The sequence below is a fragment of the Stenella coeruleoalba genome, assembly GCF_951394435.1.
Source record: "Stenella coeruleoalba genome assembly, chromosome: 2".
NCBI lineage: Eukaryota > Metazoa > Chordata > Mammalia > Artiodactyla > Delphinidae > Stenella > Stenella coeruleoalba.
Genome location: NC_137147.1, coordinates 175790778 through 175810300, shown reverse-complemented (window position 1 = coordinate 175810300; position 19523 = coordinate 175790778). Strand labels below are relative to the sequence as shown.

General features: G+C 45.9%; 1 protein-coding gene across 2 annotated transcripts in view; it reads left to right on the top strand.

Annotated features, from left to right (window-relative positions):
- The window catches only part of FAM171A1 (family with sequence similarity 171 member A1), a 125301-nt gene that overhangs the window by 96674 nt on the left and 9104 nt on the right, over positions 1-19523 (top strand). The gene's annotated exons all lie outside the window — the stretch shown is intronic.

Below are 19523 nucleotides of genomic sequence, written 5' to 3'. Positions count from 1 at the left end.
CTCAGGGTTCAACAGGGGCTGCACGCATGCTTTCAGGCCCCAGCTCCTCACTGGCTGATGGCCAGAGGCTTCAGTGCCTTGCCACGTGGGCGTCCCGACAGGGCCACTTGCAGCGTGACAGCTAGCTTCCAATAGAGCAAGTGACCCAAGAGAAATTTACAAATAAACTGAAAGTACAAAAGCGCACATGGGCAAAATGGAAGTCACCGTCTTTTATCACCTAAGGTCAAAGTGGCCTCCGCTCCCTTCTTTCCATATGCTGGTGGTCGCAGAGCCCGATGCTGGTACAGTATGAGGTGGACCACACAGGTGTGTGAACACCAGGAGTGGGGGGGCGGTCACTGGGCCCTCTTAGGGACTGCCTTCCAAAAATACACATTTAACAGAAAGGGGATTATACGCTATGTACTGTCTTATAACTTGCCTTTGAAAACCATTTGTATGTCATGAACATCTTTCCCTAGCATTATTTTTCCATAGCAGCCGTTATTCTGCAATGTCAATATTAAGATTGCATGGTATTCCCTTATATGTTTATGTCGTAATTCAGTTGCTCAATCCCCTAAGTTAGAAAAAAAATTACTCTTCTTACCAACGTTGTGATAAATATCTTCGTAGCAAAATCTTTATACATGGCCATGATTGTTTCCTCAGGATAAAATTTTAGAAGAAGTGGAATTGCTGACTTCAAAAAGTACAAAATTCTAAAGATTTTAATACATATTTCCAAATTTTCCTCCAGGAGGTTTTATAGTTGACATTCGTAGTAAGAATGTGGGAAGAAGTACGTGCTTGTGTTTCGGGTTTGGACAGCACATTGGTCCCTATATCCTGTTGGTTCTGAATCCCAAACCTGAAAGTCAAACTTGAAAAGACCGGTTTTCAAATAACCCCATTCAGAGTTTTAAACTGTTAGACCACGCATAAAAATTCTTGGGGGATTTTTGGTGTCAAATGTATTTTCAAAGACACCTAATTCCTTGAGTAGTCAAATTCTAGTTCTAGGAATTTATATTTGGAAATAAATGCTTGTTGGGCTTTCTGGAGTTTGGGGGGAGTTGGGGTTTGTTTTGTTTTGTTTTCCAGTTACTAACAGACCACATAATTATTTGTGTGGAATTCATTGGCTTTACCAGATGCACCGAACTTGATGTTGTTAGAAGGATCGTGCTGCTGCGTGGACATGCGGCACTGGGTCATGTGGGCACTTTGTCATTGGCGTGTGTTCTCCACGGCTTGGTGACTTCTTGAGGCATATGGTCCTGATCAGGATGTAAGGAGCCCTGGGCTCCGGGAGAAAGGGACTTGAGGGAACCCCTGGGGAAGACGGGAATTCTGAAGGGAGGAAAGGACGTGGATAACAAAGCAGGGAAAGAAAGTAGGAAGGAGAGGGGAAAGCTTGCACTTGGCCTTCTGAAACCCTGGATCTGCCACTTGGAAAACTCTAAGGCCTACCTTGGGCGAATCACCTGTCCTGTTTCCTCACTTGTACAGGACGCACATTGATCGAGGCTCTCCGTCCCTTGTACAGTCTTCCGCTCACCGTTGTCCGTCCAGGTTGGGCCCCAACGTGCCAGGGCAGTGCTCTGAAGTAGAGCGTGTGGTTAAGAGCAGCAACACTGAGGCACAGTGGATTGGAATTCCAGCTCTGCTGGCCATCAGCTGTGTGGCCCTGGCCAAGTTGTTTAACCTCTCTGTACCATAGTTTGCTCCACTGTGAGATGGGGATAATAACAGTATCAATACCTAGTGCTGTTATGAAGAGTGTGTTTATCAGTCAGAGAAACAGAACCAGTAGGATGTGTGTGTGTGCGTATGTGTGTGTGAGAGAGAGAGAGAGAGAGAGAGAAAGGGAGAGAGATTTTACAGTATTGGCTTATGCACTTGAAGAGGCTGGCAAGTTCAAAATCTGCAGTGGCCCAGCAGACTGGAGACCCAGAGAAGGGTTGATGTTGCAGTTTGAATCCGAAGGGCCATGTGCTGGCAGAATTTCCTCTTCCTTGGAGGAGGTCAGCCTTTGCTTGAGGCCTTCAACTGATTGGATGAGGCCCACCTACAGGAAGCGTAATCTGCTTTACTCGGTCTACTGATTTAATTGTTAATCTCATCTTTAAAATACCTTCACAGCAACCTCCAGGCGCGTTTGATCAAATATCTGGGTGCTGTGACCTAGCCAAGTTGACACATCAAATTAAGCACCCCAAGGAATAAATGAGTTAATATTTGTAAGAAGCTCAGTTCAGTGCCTGGTACATGGTACACCCAAAGAGTTTATTCAGGGAACAAAGGTCTCCCCTCCTCTGCAGAAGGGTTTCTCAAACTGTGACCTCTAAACCACTTTCCCAGATTCCCGTTAGCCCAGATCGCTTTTTTTTTTTTTGCGGTACGTGGGCCTCTCACTGTTGCGGCATCTCCCGTTGCGGAGCACAGGCTCCGGACGCGCAGGCTCAGCGGCCATGGCTCACGGGCCCAGCTGCTCCGCGGCATGTGGGATCTTCCTGGACCGGGGCACGAACCCGCGTTCCCTGCATCGGCAGGCGGACTCTCAACCACTGCGCCACCAGGGAAGCCCCAGCCCAGATCTCTTGAAGGACTGTTTTCCATGTGCTGCTTCCACTTCTCGACCCACTGCAGTCCCGCTTCTACCTTCCGCTCTCCTGAAACCACAGTCATGAAGTTAAGCAGCAGCTGCCTGATGGTGGAATCAGGTGACCTCCTCATCCCCTTGGACGTGTCTGCAGCATCGGAGGGTTTCCTTTCTCTAGAGAGGAAGGCCCGCCTCCCTCGGCTCTGTGACTCAGTGTCCCTGGGGTCCTCGTCTCCTGTCATATGGGCTCTGCCCCACGCCCAGCTCCTGACTTCCTTTACATGCAGTCGCTGGGACATCCACCTGCCTCTCACACTCCCAAAGCCACCCCGTGCAACCACGTCTGCTCTCTGATCTGTGTTCCTGACTGTCCGTTAGGCCTCCATCTTCGGATGTCCTGCAGGAAACTCAGATTCACGTGCTTGACACGGACCCACTGACTCGCTTCACCTCAACCCCTACCCCTGTTCATTTCTGTGTGTTTCCTCTCTTGGTTAAGGGTGCCATCCACCAGACCATCCAAGTAGAAACCCCCGACTTATCCCCCATTTACTCTTTTGCTTCACCTCCCTGCCCCACCGGCAGCCACGTCTGCTCCCTTGCAAGGTCATGTTGATGTCAAATCAGCGTTTCTCCAACCTACCTTCTCCTCTCCTTCTCTGGTTACCTCTGTCTGGGTGCAGACTCTTCCCTGTTTTCTGGCCAATTCCTGCAGCCGTCTGCCTGTCTTCCTCTCTCCTTCCCTCCACCAGGACTTCTGGGTTGCTGCTTGGGCTGTCTTTCAGAAGCACAGACCCCTTTCCCACATGAGAACATCTCAGAGGTACTCGTCGTGAGGCTGTCCACGCTCGTTGGCACGGCACACAAATCTCTGCAGAGCTGGTCCCTGCCTAGCTCCCCAGCTCACTCCCAGCCTCTGTTCCCTGCACACCCTCCATCACTCCCACACCAAACCGTTTGCCGTTCCCTGGATGCGCCTGGGTCTCCCTCATCACTTGTCACATTGTGTGAGCAGGACCTTTCCTCTGAAATCCCTTTCTCCATGTGCTGGACAGTAGTTTGGTTTCTCTCGAGCATGTTGTCCATTCAGCAGCGGCACTAGAAGTCTGTGAAGACATGGCCTTGCAGTGTCTCAGTTATTATCTGTGTCCTCACTGAGTCTTCCTCATCTTTGAGTCTTCATGATCACACACAGTCCCTGGCAGTTGCTAGGTGTCTAAGCAGAATGTTTGCTAAATGATTGAATCAGATGGGGAGCTTTTATGTGTTCTAAGATTCAAGGCGGTTTAAGATATTACAATGTAACACTGGTACTTAGAGAATAGACATGTGGACACAGTGGGGGAAGGGAGGGTGGGATGAACTGGGAGATGGGGATTGACATATACATACTACCGTGCGTTAAGATAGATAGCCAGTGGGAACATGTTATAAAACATAGGAAGCTCAGCTCCGTGCTCTGTAATGACCTAGATGGGTGGAATGGGGGGAGGGGGTGGGAGGGAAGTCCAAGAGGGAGGGGATATATGTGTACCTGTAGCTGATTCACTTCATTGTACAGCAGAAACTAACACAACATTGTAAAGCAATTATACTCCAATTAAAAAAAAAAGATGACTCTATACACAGAATTTACCTTTACATATCTGTGTATATATATGTTTAATGAAAGAACGGTGCTTTGAGCGCTTGTCTAGAGAGACAGCAGTTATATTGGATTTTCTCCATCCTGGAGCTTCCAACCCTGCTGCTATGATTCTACTCCTTCCTGCCTCTTCATTTTTGAATGTATATAGTTGAATATAGATAAATAAGGCTGGGGTATAAAAGGCTGTATTCCTAATACAGTGATGCTTTCACTAGAGAGTCGTACACAGATGTGTCATAACAATATGGCACAGGTCTAGAGAAGCAGCATCCTTGCTCTCATTGGTTTATTTTGTATACAGCTCACAAACAACAAAAGTTTATATAAAAAAATTTTTTTTGATATCTATGGCCGACTGAATAATGCCCCCCCTGAATATCTCCACATCATAATCCCTGGACCCTGTGAATATGACCTTATATGATAGAGGGACTTTGCAGACGTGATTCAGTTATGAATCTTGAGATGGGGAAATTCTCTCGGATTATCCTCGTGGGCCCACTGTAATCACAACGGTCTGTATAAGCAGGGTGCAGGAGGAATCAGAATCAGAGGAGATGGCAACGTAATGACGGAAGCAGCAATTGGAAGGATGCACTTTGAAAATGGAGGAAGGGGCCACAAGCGAAGGAACAGAGGCAGCCTTGAGAAGCTGAAAAAGGCACAGAAATGGATTCTTCATTCAGAGTCTCCAGAAAGAACCAGCCCTACTGATACCCTGACTTTAGCCCAGTGAAACTGATTTCAGACTGCTGACCTCTAGAGCAATAACGGAATAAATTTGTGTTGTTTTAAGCCCCTAAGTTTGTGGTAATTTATCACAGGCGCAAAAGGAAATTAATATACTATAGAAGTCAGTGAAAACAAAGAAATGGGCAGTGTTATAAAGACTCTGAAATGTAAGTTATCCAATTTTCTACTTCCTCTCTGGAAATAATCCCCATGGCATTATTCCTTTTGTCATTGAGAATCTCCATTGTGTCGTTGATCTCTTCCCACTTAAATGGTCTTTTTTAACTTAGCATCTACAGTGAAAAATGTAACTGCCAATTCCTGGCTCTAACAGATTGTATGTGTGCAGAGAAAAGCCAACATTTGGATAGTCATTCAGAAACGATCAAATGAATTAAAATATGTTTTCTGAAAACTTTAAGATTGGATGGACATTTCAAAGAAACCATATGTTCTTTAACTCACTAAACTCAGTAGAAGCCTACATATTTCATAAGGGGTTTTCTGTTATGTGTAATCAATAATATCATTATTCAGGTAGAAATTAAATTATTGCAGTTAAATGAAAAGTTCCAAGAGTGTATTATAAGATCAGAAAAAAAAATAGGAACACATCTTAAGCACATAGCACTCACTGTTTACTAATTATCTGCTATTTATGATTAAGTCAAATATGATAATCACTTCTAACCAGTTTAGCACTTTAATTATCTACTTTTGAGGTATATCAAAGTAATTGCAATTTCAAAATGTTTGACAGCCAGAAATAGCAATTCATGAATCCATTAAGAATTTTTCGTCTAATTAAGTATCGCCAAACTACGGCCTGAAAGCTAAGAATGGTTTTTACATTTTTATTTATTTATTTTATATATTTTGATTGATTGATTGATTGATTGATTGATTGACTGATTTATGGCTGCGTTGGGTCTTCGTTGCTGGGCGCGGGCTTTCTCTAGTTGCGTGAGTGGGAGCCACTCTTCGTTGCAGTGTGCGGGCTTCTCACTGTGGTGGCTTCTCTTGTTGCAGAGCACGGGCTCTAGGTACGCGGGCTTCAGTAGTTGTGGCACGCGGGCTCAGTAGTTGTGGCTTGCGGGCTCTAGAGCACAGGCTCAGTAGTTGTGGCTCACGGGCTTAGTTGCTATGCACCATGTGGGATCTTCCTGGACCAGGAATCGAACCCGTGTCCCCTGCGTTGGCAGGCAGATTCTTAACCACTGCAACACCAGGGAAGTCTGGTTTTTGCATTTTTAAATGTTTGAAGAAAGAATCAAAAGAAGAAGAGTATCTCATGACACATGAAAGTTAGATGAAAAGTAAGCATCCCTGAATCAATTTTTATTGGGTGCTGTGGACTGAATGTTTGTATTCCCCCCCCACAAAATTTGCATGTCGACATCCTAACCCCCAAAGCCATTAGTATTTGGAGGTTGGGCCTTTGGAGTTGATGAGGTGATGAGGGTGGAGGTCTCTTGAATGGGATTAGTGCCCTTATAACAGGGGCCCCAGAGAACTTTCTCCCGCCTTCCACATGTGAGGACACAGCAAGAAGGCATCATCCGTGAATCAATGATACAGGCTCTCTGTGGACACTGAATCAACCGGCACCTTGATCTTGGACTTCCCATCCTCCAGAACTGTGAGAAATGAATTTCTGTTGCTTGTAAGCCACCCAGTTTATTTTATTACAGCAACCCAAATGGAATAAGACATGGGAACCCAACCGTGCCTGTTGGTTCATTTGTGGTCTGTGAGTGTTTTTCCTACACCAGCAGAGTTTGAATAATTGCAACAGAGAGTGTATGTTCTCGCAAACTGAAAAATATTTGCTACCTGGACTATTACAGAACATGTCTGTGACCCTCTGATCTGAGATACATTCAACAGGGAAGCTCTTACTAAAATGCAAGTGTATTCTCCATCTGCAGGGCCGAACAGCGTGCCTGATTCAGTCACAGTCTCTCTGTACTGTTATCCAGGCAGCCTTCCAGCATTTGGCCCCGAGGGACAGCTGATGCTCGGTGATAACACCTTGGTTATAGGGCACGATTTCAAACTCTTAAAGAAAAATGAAATTCTTTTTAAGTTCCATGGGACTTCTATTTGAAAAATAAATCCACATTTTAATGCTAACTCAAATACTTTCATTCCTGACTGCTGGATAACTGAAAGTTTACTCATGAGAGAAATGTAGAGGTACTTCTTTTCTTTTTTCTTTTTAGATGTCACATATCTGTGATATCATATGGTATTTGTCTTTCTCTGTTTGGCTTTCTTCACTTAGTATGATAATCTCTGGGTCCATCCATGTTGCCGCAAATGGCGTTATTTCATTCCTTTTTTATGGCTGAGTAATAGTCCATTGTGTGTGTGTATATATGTATGTATGTGTGTATATACACACGCGCATATATGTGTGTATATATATATATATAAAAAAATACACACACACTACATCTTCTTTATCCATCCCTCTGTTGATGGACATTTAGGTTGTTTCCATGTCTTGGCTATTGTGAATAGTGCTGCAGTGAACATAGGGTGCATGTATCTTTCTGAATTACAGTTTTCTCAGGATATATGCCCAGGAGTGGGATTGCTGGGTCATATGGCAACTCTATCTATATTTAGTTTTTTGAGGACCCTCCATACTGTTCTCCATAGTGGCTGTATCAATTTATATTCCCACCAGCAGTGCAGGAGGGTTCCCTTTTCTCCACACCCTCTCCAGCACCATTAGAGAGGATCAGTATTTGGTGCTATCATTTATCACAGTTTTCTTTTTCTTTTTTTTTTTAACGGCCACAGTTGTCTTTTTTTTGGGGGTGGGGGGGGGGAACAGGCAAAGAATTTCCCATTATAATAATGAGCATCTCTATATTTTAACTCACGTGTTCATCCGAGGGTGACCTAACAGATTAACAGTCTCCTAGAACGTAAGTAAAGTTGGATTTTGTTTCGTGTGTTACAGCAGTATGAATTGGCTGATTATCGTATGCACTCTCAGAAAAATGATTTTTTTAAGAAGCCTGACTTGCACATATTAGAATCGAAACTTTTGCCACATTTATGGGCAATGCTGATTTTGCTGAAGCTACCGTGTTAAAATGCCACTGGATTTATGGTGCGAGGGAGGCCTCTGTTTAGTGAGTGTAAGTCTTTTCCTTTGAGGAATTACCAGATTTTTTCACCTAGATCTTCTAAAGGCGCTGTCTCTTTTGAAAAGTGGTACAGTGCCAGTGCCTGGGGCCTGGGTGTCCAGGCGTGTCTGAGGGGGTGGGATAAAGTGACCTTATCGGTCACGTTCAGGGGCCAGTTTGACCTTTGAAAGAAGCAGCTCTCCTCCCCGAGTCTGGCAGGTGCAGTTTTGTGGGTCATGGTGAATGCACCTTAGCTGAGGCTTTCTGGACAGTACGAGATGGCGTGTCAGCTCAGCTTCACAGGCATTTACTCTCTTCAGCCTGTAACTGGGACAACAGATGGCTGTCCATGTCCTGGGTGGTGCCCTGGGGAATGGTCACTTATGAATAAGCAAACCAGGTCAGTGGTTTGAATTGAAAGTGACTGACTGACCTTGAGTGGCAGAGAAATCACGATTTAAGATCCTCTATGCAATAAGTTTCTGCTGTTTCACAGTAAGTTATGTGGCTTGAAGACTCTCATTCTAATGAGGTGACAGAAATAAAAGCAGATTCCAAGTGAAGCTACATTGCAGGATCCAGTTTTAACTGCCTTCCCAGAATGCAGCCTGCAGAGTGGTGTGCGTTGCTATAGAAATGGTGGTTACTGAACCAGCTTCTTATCACGTATGGTGCACACGTATCGGGCCCTCAGCAATACCCGCTCATAATTGGCCTGTAGTGGATTCATCTCTGCGTAGGTGATGAGCATTACTGCTGATGCTGTGCTCACTGAACTAGTCCTTTTAGGTAAGTCATGGCCAGCCTGCCCTTGAAGGTGGAGCTTGATTTAAAATACAGATCTAAGATTTTGTTCCATTTCATTGTTTTTCAGGGGGAGAAAGGGATGGGAGTTCTTAAAGCACTAAATTCTGTTTGTCACTTTAAGAAAATGAAAATAGTATTACTGGTGTGTCTTTTTCCCTCTCATGAGCCATGCGTCTTACATAGGAGGTGACATATTGTCATGCAGAGGTGTAGTGATTGAATTACAAGAATGAACTGTAGTGCATCGCGTGGGCAAAAGTTAGAACAAAAGAAGGGAGTTCATGTTTCTAACGGTTCAGTATGTATTTACATGTGTGATGTTAATTGTAGAACCATGTGTATCATCTTTATAATTTTTTTTTCAAAAAGAACGGACTCAATAGTTAATGGAATCAAACAAAGAAGGAAGCAGACTTACCTGTCAAAGTACAATGTCAGTATATCCTTGAGAAAGATGATCTGAAATGGGTCTTCTGAGGATGAAGGTGATTTGTTAGAAACAAAGAAAGAATTCTCAGGAAGAGTCTCTATGTTCCCAGATGTTAAAATTGCCCATAAAAGTGAATTGGGCTTCCTTTAGATATAGGAGGGGAGAAAAAGATAATGTACCTGCAAAGAAAGCTGACTGAAGTGATGTAACACATCAAAAAGAACCCTGAAGGTGTAGGACTTCATTTGGATAAACGATACCGGTCCGGCGAAAACTTTGGCCACAGATCTTGACTGCCAGGTGGCCAGCAAACTGTGATCTGTTTTTCAGACACAGATTGGTGTCTTTTGACCACTCCGGACCATCAGCATCACAGTTGGGATATTCCACCCCTGCTGACCAAGTGGAACGGAGTCCGGCCACGGAACATGTGGGCTGTCCGTGGGGAGACCGAGTGCAGAATGATCTCAGAACATGGACATTTGTTTTCTGATGTTGCCTAGCAACTCAAAAAACACTGTCTAACACCAGTCCATTCCTAAAAATTGTTAAGCCTTTTGTGTTTGTAGCCATACGCCCCAACAGCAACAAAAAAAAGAATTTTTAGAAAACAACACCATCGCATTAGGTATATTGTGGCCATGGTTCAGGGCCGCTTTTGTTTTGAAACCTATTCTTAGAGACTTAATTTTTCTAAAGAATCCTTTTATATAGAATGAGAACTTCCCATGCTTGAGTTGCACAGAAACAGTTTTTGGAAAGCGTAACAAATGATGGTCGCCCGCTTTGCGGCCTTAGAGTGTATAGATCCATGTTCCTCCTAAAAGAAAATGTCTCATGTTATAGTCAGCCCTTAATTACCACTTACGGAATATTCACTTTGTGGATTATCTGTGGCAAGTGTGTATCCTCCAGTGACTTGCCCACCACCTGGAAGCCTCAGAGCTGCCTTGCTTTGCTACCACGTGGCCTGGATTTTAAGCACTGCATCTAACATGCTCGTTCTAAGATCAGCCTGGGTGAAAAATAACTAGGAAGGCAAAGCTGCCACATCATTTATTTTAAAACCAAATATTTTATAAATGTCTCCTGTTTTCAGTGATCTCCACTGGCATGGGTAATTAAAAGGTAAAATTATCTTTGATTTGAATATTGCACTGGTTGTACAGCCTTTGGCAGGAGTGTATAGAACACAGGTAGCCTGTAGCCCAGCAATTGAGACAGCTTGGACATGAACAATGGCTCCTCTGGATCTTGAGCAAGCCCTTTAGCCTCTCAGGGCCTCAGTTTTCTCATCTATAAAATGGGCATAATAATAGCTATCATCCCCATCTCATAGAACTGTCGAGACTGGAGAGCCCTTACAGTGGTGCCTGGCACTGGGGAAAGTGCTCTCTAAATGTTAGCCCTTATTATAATCATCACTGCCCTTATACAGCCCATATGTAGTTTGTGCATTTTGGGTAAAGCGTGTTATAAGCAAGACAGACAAGTACAGTGAAGTCTTAGTGTCTTTAAATGGAATTTCCAGTCTCAGCGAAGGCTGCTTTGTAGCTGGTATGCCTGGACATCCAGTCTAATTGGTTGGTACTCTTGTTCTACTAGTTGTCCCATATTTTGAATGTCATTGCTGTCTCCCTGTTTCTAAATGACTCAAAGTTCAGAATAGGTGTTGCCTTTTAATTTGACTTGAGATAATGTACATAAAGCACCTAGCGCGTTGCCAGGCACGTATTAAGTTCTTAATATCGTGGTTCTTTTTACCCCTTCTCTTGAATCACCCCTTTAAAATTATTTGCATAAACACACATGCACATGCATACACAGAACACACACATCGAACCAACCCAGCCCACATAGAATGTGCTGCGTTAGAGGTTTCTGCAGAAGCGTGCTTGCTGGCTCTCATTATGACCCGCAGTGGAGTTGTACATGGCAGCCCCGCCATTTCACATGGTGGGCAGTTTGAAATACGCCTATATTGAAGGGGAAGAAAAATAGGAGCGTTTGGGGAAAGCCTTTTTTTGTCTACCCATTCTCAGCTGAGCTTATTCATTAGCAAAACAGGTGTGACCATAAACCAACATTTTTCATCACTGTGCTCAAAGCAGCCCTAGAGGTTGGGGGACTACATTCTTTCTTAATCAGAAAGAAGCCGAAATTCAGCACAGGGAAGTACCTGGCACACATGTACAGTATTCTGGGAAGGGAGAAGGGGAGACACAAAACATGGTTTCCTTCAGACTTCAAATCCTCTTCCTGTTCTAGAATCTCCGATTTTGGTGCATTCCTGCTTCTGTGCCAAGACTTAATGTGGCTCAATAGAATGATGGACTGGATCTGGGTTTACAAAACAACAGTCCATTCCCAGATGTTTTGTTTGGCCCATACAGTCGATTTAGGGGCATTTATTTGTTTGTTGTGTTTTCATTTACTGTCAACATTTAAATATTGAAAGATTTCCTGAGGAATTCTGTTCTTGGCTTCTCTTTTTTTTTGTTTTTTTTTTTTGCGGTACGCGGGCCTCTCACTGTTGTGGCCTCTCCCGTTGTGGAGCACAGGCTCCGGACGCACAGGCTCAGCGGCCACGGCTCACGGGCCCAGCCGCTCCGCGGCATGTGGGATCTTCCCGGACCGGGGCACGAACCCGTGTCCCCTGCATCGGCAGGCGGACTCTCAACCACTGCGCCACCAGGGATTGGCTTCTCTTTTTAAAAGTTGAACAATTCGTTCATTACAGCAGATAGATAGTAAACATCTTCTTTGTGCCAGATTCTACTCTGTCCTAGGCTCTTGGGATAAAGCAATTACAAAACAAGCCAGGGAAGGTCCCTGTAATTATGAAGTCTTTGTTCCAAATGGAGGAGACAGACAATGCACCAGTTTATTACTTCATTGGCATGAGTGCTATAAGACAGGTAAGCAGGGTGATGTCGGGGAGAATGGTTGGCTGGTCAGAGCCTATGGAGGAGTAATACTTGAGCTGAGATCCCAGAGATACCTCTGAGTCTAACATGGGAATGTCTTGGGGGGCAGCACATTCTGGGCAGAAAAAAAATGGTCAACGCAAAGGTCTTAAGATTGGAACCAATTTGTCCACAACCACAGCAGCCAGTTCACTGAGAGGCACTGCCCCTTCAAGCATCTGGAACAAACTCAGATAAGTAAGTGTTTGTCAGCTCCCCATCGGTAATCTGACAAGTGACTAGATTATTTCTGGAATATATTAGAAATATTTCTGAAGTTGCTTCAAGTACTGGCCACCCAGTTGGTGTACCCCGGAAACACTGTGGGAAATGGTCTTAGGGTTTTCTGAAAGGGTCGCCACACGCCACAAAAGTGCAAACCATCTAGAGCTTTGCTACTCAAAGAGTGGTCTGTGGACGGGAAGATTGTTCCAACTGCAGGATCTCATGCTTTGCTCCAGACCCACTGGATCAGAATGTGCATTTTAACAAGATCTCCACTGCCACAAGCTCTTGAACAAGCACTGGTTGAGAGCATCTGACCGCATCTGTCCAGATGTTTGTCGCCTTCTCTGTTCCGCCACCCTTCGTTTTGAGCAGGTTTTCTAAATGCTGGGGATTTGTGGCTGTGCCTCCCAGAGTCCTGGTCTGGGTCCCCCACCCAGTCCCATCTGACATGTAATTGCAGGATGGATGTTGGATTTAGTGGGTAATGAACAAAATTTCTCTCCATATGGGCTTAATTAGCCAGTCCTCCGATGCTGCTTTCTGGAAATTTATACATACCTATCGTAAATTCAAAATTCTCTCATTAAATTTTATTAATGCTATTATGCATGCTGATACTTTTGGCCACCTATTTAAGGCATACGCTTTCTCTAGCTCTGCCAGAAGCGTTATGGTTTCCCATTACTGCTCTCCCCTAAAATTTGTTTCAGTAAGTCTTGTGATCGCTCAGCTAAAGCTGAAAGGGAAAAAAAAAAAATCAGTCACTTAGATTAAATTTATTTTTAAGAATCCATTCCTCAAAATTTACCCTAAAAATACCCAGGGAACATGTTGTAGCTGAATACAGATGCATTTCTTGTTTTAATTTCTAATAATTGATTATATCTGTGATTTTATGCTTTGAACAGAAGGTCATTGGTTGTAGTGTGTTGCCCTTAATTTTATTCTTGTTTAAACGGGTCCTGAAATGTACTTGCCGGAAGCTACAGGAATGCAACCATCTGTACAGGACTTTCACTCTTCAGTTCCATTGCTTTTAACAAGCATGGTTAGGTAATTGACCACCAGGTAAACACTTTGCAGTGTAATTAACAAGGAATGTATCCTCCTCACAGACTTCATGAAAAAATAATTCCAAAAAAGGGAACATAACTATTCAAAGGCATAGACTTTAATTTGGGAAAAAAAGAAGGCTACTCCACAATGTCATAAAAATTGACACTGTCGCTGTTTCTGCTCTACTGATTAATGTGACTTAAGGGCGGATGGACTTTTCTGGGTGATCTCGTCCCACTAAAGTTTTGTTAAAGCATGTGATAAAAGAGGCTCAGACCTTGACACTGCTAATCGTACATCTGGTAGAAAAATATAGTAGAGGTTATAGCTTAAGATAATGCAGATGGTAATCCTGGGAAATAAGTCTGTGCTGGTTTCTAGAGAAATCCAGCATATTCCGGAAGCTGGGGAACCCCTATGATTATAAGTAGCAATAATAGTAATAACTGTTCGCTGTGGATCTGAGCGGTACATACCCCTTAAGAGGACTGCCCTCAAATGAACTAATGCCCCCGCCATCCTGATAATTCAGCAAGAGTCACCACAGCCCAAGCGAGGAGACAGTCATTGGCCAAAACCAACAGCTGAAGGGCAGGACAGCAGAGGTTCCTACTGTCCAAATTCACGCGTGTGTCATGCATATATGTCTCACCTCTCGCCATGAACGTTCCCAAGTAGTTCACAGTGAACCATTAAGTCGTAGGAAGAGACATGGCTCTATTTCACAGAGTGAATATTCACCTTTTAATTGATAGAACTTTTTTGAGATGGGTTTTCTGCGTGGCTGTGGCATTTCTTCATGTCCCAGCGTACAGGCCTAGTAGAACTCACTGCAGCCTCTTTCAGGAAAAATACATCAGTTAGGATATGTTAGCTGCACAGGGTAGCAGAATCCCCAACTACAAGTGCTTAAATGATGAGACCATTTATTTATGTGACAAAGGAAGTGTGAAGCAGCCATCCCCCAGCTGGGCCATCCTCTGCGTGTCCTTGGGTCACACAGCTGGAAAGTGGCAAAGCTGGGATTCACATGCGGGGTTATCTTAGGCCAGGCAAGTCGTCTATGCACTCATTCGGCCCTTGATCATACTGGACTTTTATCTGCCCGGTGTCCTGAGGTGTGGCATGGTCACAAGTCCCGGTATAAGAGCAATGACTTCTTTCTCTGTATATTGGCGAAGGTGCAAGATGCCAGCTTCAATGTGTAAAAGGGCAGGTTTTCACTTATAGTTTCCTTTTCAAAATCAGTAGTGCTCATCCTAACAGGGTTTTTCTGCTTGTTACCAAATGCTGAGATGAGCTCGTGCAGCTGATAAAATAGGGGCTTCTGGGCAGAATAAGTGAGCCAGGCAGAAAAAGCAAGGCAAATCTGATCCGTATCAGTTGTATTCTAATTAGACATTATATTTTTGGCCCTTTTTCATATTTTAGAGTTCTTTTCCCTTTCAATAGACATTTGTTTAAATTTTGAACTCAGTGTTCTTTATATTTTGCAAATAAAAGCTGCTTTCATTCCTGCTTGGTAACCAAGCAAGAAAACGGCACCCTTGGTGATCGCTAAGAGACTCCATCAGATCTTACAGACGAGCATAAGGCGTGTCTTTTCCAGCCTGTCAATTATTGTGTGTAATACTCATTGCAGTTAAATGTAGCTTCCAAGTTAAAATCTTGTGGTGCTTTATACACACAACGAACCTTGCCAGCAGAATACATAACTAACACGCTTTCAAAAGATGAGGGCAGGGGCTTCCCTGGTGGTCCAGTGGTAGAGAATCCGCCTTACAATGCAGGGGACGCGGGTTCGATCCCTGGTTAGGGAACTAAGATCCCACATGCCGTGCGGCAACTAAGCCCACGTGCCACAACTACTAAGCTCGAGAGCCTCAACTAGAGAGCCTACGTGCCGCAAACTACAGAGCCCACGCGCCTTGGAGCCTGAGCACCACAGCTAGAGAAGAGAAAACCTGTACGCCACAACTACAGAGAATCCTGCGCCGCAGCAAAAGATCCTGCATGCCTCAACAAAGATCTCGCGTGCTGCAACTAAGACCCAAGACAGCCAAAAGTAAATAAAATAAATGAGTAATAAACAAATCTTTAAAAAAATAATTAAAAAAAGATGAGGACGGTTTTTCAACAAAGTATTTCTCCTTGAAAAATCTTTCCATTGTGCAGGGTTTCACTCTAGAGAATAAGAATTCAGACAAAAACCTATCTGAGGAGGGCTTCTCTGGTGGCGCAGTGGTTGAGAGTCCGCCTGCCGATGCAGGGGACACAGGTTCGTGCCCCGGTCCGGGAAGATCCCACATGCCGTGGAGCGGCTGGGCCCGTGAGCCATGGCCGCTGAGCCTGTGCTCCGCAACGGAAGAGGCCACAAGAGAGGCCCGCGTACCGCAAAAAAAAAAAAAAAAGAAAAGAAAAAAATAAAACCTATCTGAGGATGTGTGTTGAAGAAACTTGGATTTAGCATATCTCTGTTCCACGTCTGGATTTGTCTCTCATGTGGCTGCCTGTGGAGTTTATTCTAGATGCAGTCTTTGCAGGTGGGTTATCTAGTCCCCAGTAGTAGGTGCCCCTGGTGGGGAGTTGGGGGTCATTGGTGGTGAGGAAGCAGAGCTGATAACAGAACCGCTGATAACAGTGTGTAGGAAGGGTGGGGGAGGGGAGGGGAGGGGAGGGGGGAGGAGCGAGGAAAACACATTTGTGGGTGGGAGTATTTAGCATAAGAGCAAACAACTTCGTTCCTCAGTAGGGACCTAAGCACATCAGTATTTTAGGACCAGCATCAGTTGATCATAATCATGACCCTGTATTATCATGAAAAACATCAAAATTATATTCAACTTTATAAGGCAGGAGTAAATGATACTTTTTAGAATTACAGAAAATTGCCTTTTCAAACTTTGGCAAATAAGACCCAAGTTCTGTAGAAGAATAGCTTCCAAACCGTGTTCAGGAGATGTCTTGGGGGTTGTGCCGCGCGGGGGGGGGGGGCGGTTCTCGTCACTTGTTTGCAGAGAAGCTTGTCTTTTTTTTTTTTAATTTTTTAAAAAATAAATTTATTTGTTTATTTTTGGCTGTATTGGGTCTTCATTGCTGCGTGCGGGCTTTCTCTAGTTGCAGCCAGCAGGGGACTCCTCGTTGCGGTGCGCGGGCTTCTCATTGCGGTGGCTTCTCTTGTTGCGGAGCATGGGCTCTAGAGCGCAGGCTCAGTAGTTGTGGCTCACGGGCTTAGTTGCTCCGTAGCATGTGGGATCTTCCTGGACCAGGGCTCGAACCCCTGTCCCCTGCATTGGCAGGCGGATTCCCAACCACTGCACCACCAGGGAAGTCCCGAGAAGCTTGTCTTTTATCTGTTTTATATATTAATTTCTTAATATAAAGGTTCCATTAAAGAGAAAGAGTTCAAATGCTTTGAAAGCTGATGATCTAGAAATTTCAGTACTGCGGAATTCATCCCTCGGTGATGCTAGAGGGATCGCTCTCCTACCTTCACACACATAAGAGTCCCAGTAATGGACGCGGCACGGGGCTCCATCAGCACAGAGACGCACACGGCCGCCAGCCCGCCTGCTCCTGGCACACCCGCTTTACAGCCAGCCACCCTCCCTGGGCAGTGGCCGCCGTTAATGAAGGTGGCAGCCTGGCTGGGCTGGTGTTGTGGAGCACAAGGAAGCATGGCACCCTCCTCCTACCTGCACACCTTCACCAGGTGACCCACCTTGAGACCTGCCTGGACGGCCCGCTTGCGAAGAGCCCCGGGGAGTCGGCAGGAAGCCCCGTTATGCTCTTATGACCTCAGCAGCTGCCCTAATGTCCGGACCACAGGGGAGACAAGCTTATTGACCCTGGCAGCCCTACCAGCAGCTGTGATGACCAAGGGGTGTTCAGAGGCTGGCCCCACCCGGGAGGGAGGGGAACAAGCCAGTGGCCTTGCACTTGGAATTTTCTAAGCAGGAGCAACCCGGGTCTTCCCACAGAGATGGAAGGGACCCGCTCCTGGTACCCTGTCCGCGGGTCTGGCGGTCATATAACCTGCTCAACAGAAGAAACTCTCCAGAGGTCTGTTTGTCCGGCTGTCCGGTCACCAGTGACCATTCCCGGCGCTGGCTCTCCAGCCATGAGCACAAGAATCTCTTACGAGTGCGGAGGTTCCTCAGGTGGGAAAACAGCCTCACACCACAGCATCAGGATTTCAGTAATGAGAAGCATATGTTTCTAGTACACAATTCATTAATTCTTGTGTTCCCTGTAGCTAATTTCCTACACAGAAAGCTTGGAAATGGCTTTTGCCAATAACAACGTGATTGCCGAATCCCAAGACAGCGCTGCCCTTTATTCATTGTACACATGTATGTTTCACAGAAAACTTAGGCTGAAATAGATGCCTCTTTCCCAGCTGGCTTTGTTCCCTCTGGTCTGAAAGAGTAGAATCCCAAGCTTAACTGCATTTCCTGCCAGCCACACCCACCTTTGCACAGGAGGTCATCTGATATTATTCGAGGGGAAATGGGGAGTTTGCACGTCTGGCTTTCACCCTCAAGTACTGTCACGTTCCCACGCCACGGATGTGTCTGGGTGTTGAGAAGACAAAGGGAACATAGGATGAGGGTTAGCAACTTCGGCGAGGTATACTTTGGAAAACGGGTGATGTAGTGACACGTGCCCTGGGGTCGCCGAGACCTGGAAGGTCCCTGCGCGCAGGAGGGACTCAGGATGGACACAGGATGTGACTTGAATCTTGAAGGGTGGGTAGATTTTTGGAAGAGAGGAAAAGCATGTGAGGTTGGAATAACAGTTGAGGGCAAAGTCACAGCCTCTGGTAAAAGTGCGTGTCGTGAGGACCAACCTGGGAAGAACTGGGGGTGGGGGCGGGTGGCCTTCCATTGCTAATGGCGCCGGAAGCCCTGCCCAGCCGTCCCCAGTCTCTGTCTCTCCCGTTCCCCGGGCCAGTAACTTACCATGCCTCTGTGCATGCTATTCCCTCTTTTTTCTCTCTGCTCCTGGCCACCCTCCACCCCGGTGACAGTCCTGCCTGTTCACCGGAGCCCAGCTCGTCCCAGCCTTCTCTGCCCACCGCAAGAGGCACTCGTTCTTACTGAGCTCCCAAAGCAGCTTGTACTGCGCCTTTCCCTGGCTCTTCTGGCTCCCACAAGCATCACAGGCTGGACTTGCGGGCCTGTTAGCTGGGGGCGGGGTGTGTGTGTCCGTCCACCCTTTAGGCTTGTTCCCAGTGTAACTGGGAGGTGTTTTAAAAGCCCCTTTCCAGGGCTTCCCTGGTGGCGCAGTGGTTGAGAGTCCGCCTGCCGATGCAGGGGACCCGGGTTCGTGCCCCGGTCCGGGAAGATCCCACGTGCCGCAGAGCGGCTGGGCCTGTGAGCCATGGCCGCTGAGCCTGCGCGTCCGGAGCCTGTGCTCCGCAGCGGGAGAGGCCACAACAGTGAGAGGCCCGCGTACAGGTTAAAAAAAAAAAAAAAAAAAAGCCCGTTTCCAGTTGGCTGTGTCATAGAAAGCCAAGGCGACTTAGCCATCCAGGTAGGTGGCTCGCCCTTGAGTGAGCGCTCAGGGCTCTGAGCTTCCAGCTGTTTTCCTCTGGTCGCCTTTAGCCTAACCTAATCCGCTCCACTTGAAGAGCAGTGACTCAAGAAGGAAACTGCAAACCAAAGAGTGCAGGCGGCTTCCTGGCTGATAGGAGATCCTGGCAGGCCCACTCCTGTGGGAGCGCGTGTGGGAGTGGGGTCGGGTGTGTAAGTCATGAGCTAAACAGCATGGGGTCCCCGAGGGGAAAACCGGAAGTGGTGGCAAACCATCCGCCTCTGCCTTCAGGCGAGCTTTCTGACCCGACGCAGAACCACGTTAGCCGCCTGTGTCACATGCTCCCTGTTTCCATGTTCTCAGCAGCCCTGTGGAGTGAGTGATGCTCGGAGTG